This window comes from Otolemur garnettii, unplaced genomic scaffold, assembly GCF_000181295.1.
Source record: "Otolemur garnettii isolate 467f Iridium unplaced genomic scaffold, OtoGar3 scaffold00172, whole genome shotgun sequence".
Taxonomy (NCBI): domain Eukaryota; kingdom Metazoa; phylum Chordata; class Mammalia; order Primates; family Galagidae; genus Otolemur; species Otolemur garnettii.
The window spans coordinates 2979840-2984408 of NW_003852567.1; the positions used below are offsets into that span (position 1 = coordinate 2979840).

Genomic DNA, 4569 nt, shown 5'->3' on the forward strand with positions numbered 1-4569 from the left:
CCGGGCTGGGGATTCGAACCCGCCACCTTAGTTGTATGTGGCTAGTGCCTTAGCCCCTTGAGCCACAGGCGCCGAGCCTATTCTAGAAATTTTTTATGGAACATTTTTGTTCCTGGCACCAACTGCTGAGGATGGTTAAAAAAAACTAGTTGCAGTGGTGCCCATAGCTCAGTGTCTAGGGCACCAGCCATATACACTAGGCTGGTGGGTTCGAACCCGGCCCTGGCCTGCTATAACAATAATGACAACTGCAACCAAAACATAGCCAGGTGTTGTGGTGGGCACCTATAATCCCAGCTACTTGGGAGGCTGAGGCAAGAGAATTGCTTAAGCCAAAGAGTTTGAGGTGGCTATGAGCTGTGACACCATGGCACTCTATTCAGGGCAACAGCTTGAGACTCTGTCTCAAAAAAAATAATAATTGGGTAGTGCCTGTGGCTCAGTAAGTAGGGCACTGGCCCCATATACCAAGGGTGGCGGGTTTGAGCCCGGCCCCATCCAAACTGCAACAAGAAAATAGCCGGGCGTTGTGGCAGGTGTCTGTAGTCCCAGCTACTCGGGAGGCTGAGGCAAGAGAATCGCTTAAACCCAGGAGTTGGAGGTTGAGCTGTGATGCCATGGCACTCTACCAAGGGTGACAAAGTGAAACTATCTCTAAAAAAAAAAATAGTCGGGCATTGTGGCGGGTGCCCTGTAGTCCCAACTACTTGGGAGGCTGAGGCGAGAGAATCACCTAAGCCCAGGAACCTGGAGGCTGCTGTGAGCTGTGATGTTACAGCACTCTACTGGCAGCAACAAATTGATACTCTGTCTCTGAAAAAAAAAAAAAAAAAACTAGTCGTTTTTTTGATAATGGGAGGAGAGGCACCTAACCCAGCCTGACAGGGTTAGGAAAGACTTCTTGGAGGAAGTGACTATAAACAAAGACTAGGAGGAACTGGAGTTTGGCCATCTAAAATAGCAGAGAGAAACTTTGCAGGAGCTGCAGTGTGGCATAGCAGCAAGATTTTTGCTGGACAAACGGGAGACCAGGCAAAAAGACCTGGACTGGTAGTCATTAAGTATTTATTTTTTCTTCTAATAAGATAAGGCATTGCATATAACATGTAAATGCAAATAATGCAAAGTTGTGTCAACTCAAGAACAAAACAGACTTCTAAAGAATCAGTTTTATTCAGAAGTCTTAAGGATTACAACCTGGGAGTCATGTACAGAGTTTCTGTCCCAAAGCTGTGTTGTAGCCCACAGTGGACATACAGGTGAAGGCTCTATATGTAATCAGAAGTTACATTAGCAAAAGTTCATCAAGGTTTGGGTGTGAGGGAACATCTAGTTATAGATCATAGAGGTGTAATCGACCCCAACAGACATTATCTTATGTACAGAAAGGGACAAGGCTAGAATACCTGCGTTTATCTTTTCTAAATGGCAGTGATTCAGGGGACCTGGGGAACCTGTGCTCTTTCCTGCTTACCATCTTAAGGGCATTCTTCCAGGGCTGTGCTCAATCACTGAGATGGCTTTGTGAAATTCTACTGGCAAGGAGAATGAACAAACACGGTTTCTTTTTTTTTTTTTTTTAATTTGAATAACACTGTATTCAAATGTTCCTCAGATGAGAATAATAGGGAAATGTATAATGCTTCCTGCACAAATGCGTTTATAGAAACCAGGCTATATTTATTCAAAAACTAGAAAAGGTTACAATATAAATCTATCAAACAAGATCATTTTTTAAAAGTTATCTTCAAGTGACTCATACGTATTCAAATTCTGACTAAATTAAGACAAATCAATGTACAGAAAGGTTATTATGTAGCTCAAGGAACAAAAAGCAATAAACAGAAAAGTCTTTTTAGTACAGACTCGATATAAATACATTAATATTTTAATGTAACATAAAAATCATAAGTACATGTGTTATCTTTTGCCAACATTATAGTAGTAAATGTTTGATATTCAGTAAAAACATACAGAAAGAGGGCACTGCCTGTAGTTCAAAGGAGTAGGGCACCAGCCCCATATGCCAGAGGTGGCAGGTTGAAACCCAGCCCTGGCCAAAAACTGCAAAAAACAAAACAAAACAAAAACAAAAAACATACAGAATGTATAAAACCTTCAGTCACATATAGGAGACTAAAAAGTGTAAATCAAGTAGACTGTGGGGTTTTCATATGTAAAGATGGACATTTCATAAAGAACTCAAATTGAAGTAAATCCATTAACACATATTGCAAAGATCACCCACAAAAATGTTTATCATTTGCACCTGTATACAGAGAAAAAAACTGCCCAGACATTAATATTAGAATCTTACTGAGGGGTATTATAGTGACCAACCTTAAAGGACAAATCACTTATTAGGGGTTTAACATGGCAGAGATCAGTGTAAATTAAATAATATATGAGTGAAAAAATATAAAGTCTACAATGGCAAGAGGTGAGAAAACTGAATACTGTGAAAAAGATTTATTAGTCCATACAAGTTGTTTTGATAAACTGCTGTTTACCTGTTATAGTAAATTACCAAGATTTTCATTGTGACAGCATCTTCCCACACACATAAGAATCCGGAAACAGTATGTCTTTCTCAAATTGTCATTTAGTGTTTTTCTTTTCCCATCCCTCAAAACACAGAGATAGGTTTTTGAATATCAACTAGCCATCATGGAGGCCATAAGATACATATATTCATAAACATCACACGAGGTACCTCGAAGAACACTACCCACATTGATGAAAAAAGGAGTTGGTTTTAAAAGTGGTAAGTAGCATAGGAGTCACAATAAACACTCTATTCATGTCCTTCTGAAATCAAAATGGGTTAAACCTTACTTCCACTCTGCCAAACACCACATAACTAAAAAAGCTGTGCAAAGGGTCATAAATCCAATGTACATATCACAGGATTAAAACTCCAGTTAAGCGGGCTCGGCGCCTATAGCTCAACGGGCTAGGGCGCCAGCCACGTACACCTAAGGTGGCGGGTTCGAATCCCCAGCCCGGACCCGCCAAAACAACAATGACGGCTGCAACCAAAAAATAGCCGGGCGTTGTGGCGGGCGCCTGTGGTCCCAGCTACTTGGGAGGCTGAGGCAGGAGACTCGCTTGAGCCCAGGAGTTGGAGGTTGCTGTGAGCTGTAATGCCACGGCACTCTGCCCAGGGGGACAGCTTGAGGCTCTGTCTCAAAAAAAAAAAAAAAAAAAAAAAAAACTCCAGTTAAGCAACTGAGCTTATTGAAGTAAATCAAAAAGTAATACCAAACTTGTTTAACATATCAATGCTATTTTAGAAGTATCATGAGAATAAAGATTTAATTGTAAATTGGCCTGCACTGCATTCTGTAATGGGTAATTTAGTACTAAAAAGGAATCTCAAACATCCTAGAATGGTTGTGGAACATGCTCTTTGTTGTTATTGAAAGGAAATTTGCCAGGTTTTATGACACCTGTGTACTTCCCTGTGGTTCTGGGAGTTCTATGTATACCAAGTGATTCAATAACTGATAGAGGACAATTTAAGCAAAAACACCAAAAGTGGACCTTGTGTCAACATATACCAGATAGTAGATGGACTTTTTAGTTACATGATAAATGTAAATCATAAAATCACATGTACTTAAAAGGTACACCTATTTTATATTACATAAAAAAATTGCAGACTGGGAACTGTGCATGCATTCTCTAATGTTTTACCTGGGAAAGACGATGAGTGAGATTTCTTGCAAATATTTACTGCCATGATACAAAACAATTATGTGCAAACTGCAAGGTCCCTAAAATAGCAGTTAAAGAGTTTACATATAGGAAGATGACACTATCTGATCAAATATGCAAGAGAAGGATGGAATTTCCCAGAGTTTATAACACAGAACAATAACCACCACAGGCCCCGCCTCCACTACCTTCTTCACCATGTGATAGTTTGACTCCTTTATTCTGGATCTCACTTTCCCATAGTTCTGGCGTCTGAATGATCTTTTCAACAAGTTCCTCAAAGGTACATTGAGGAACATTGAGTGCATCACACGTTTTTGCACTTGCCTCTATAAATAACATGGAATGCTTTCCTGCAAACTTCAGGCCTTCATTTCTATCGACTTCACGATTTTCCTTATCAATTTTATTTCCAACTAGCATGTTTACTATGTCATTTCTTGTACAGTATGTTTCCAATTCATTTAACCAATTATCCAGTTTAACAAAGGTGTCCCTTCTTGTGACATCGTAAACTAATATAACACCCTGTGCACCTCTGTAATAGCTTGGAGTTAATGGTCTAAACCTCTCTTGACCAGCAGTATCCCATATTGCAAATTTAGCCTTATTTCCATCCACTGAAACTGTTTTCACCTTAAAGTCAACACCTATTGTTGTTGCAAGTTCTGGATCGAAAGTATCATCTGTGAACCTCAAGAGCAGGCTGGATTTGCCCACCCTACTCTCGCAGATGAGAGAATCTTTAGAGTGGTCAGCCCTTCCTCGTCCATCCTGACACTGCTCGGCTCCGAACACAGCTGGCAGCCCGGGAACACTTCGCAACCCTTCAGCAGCTGCCGCGCATGCGCC

At 40.5% G+C, this 4569-nt stretch overlaps 1 pseudogene; it reads right to left on the reverse strand.

Annotated features, from left to right (window-relative positions):
• Positions 1–3823: 3823 nt before the first annotated feature.
• On the reverse strand, positions 3824–4490 carry LOC100962421 (annotated as a pseudogene).
• Between the last annotated feature and the right edge of the window lie 79 nt (positions 4491–4569).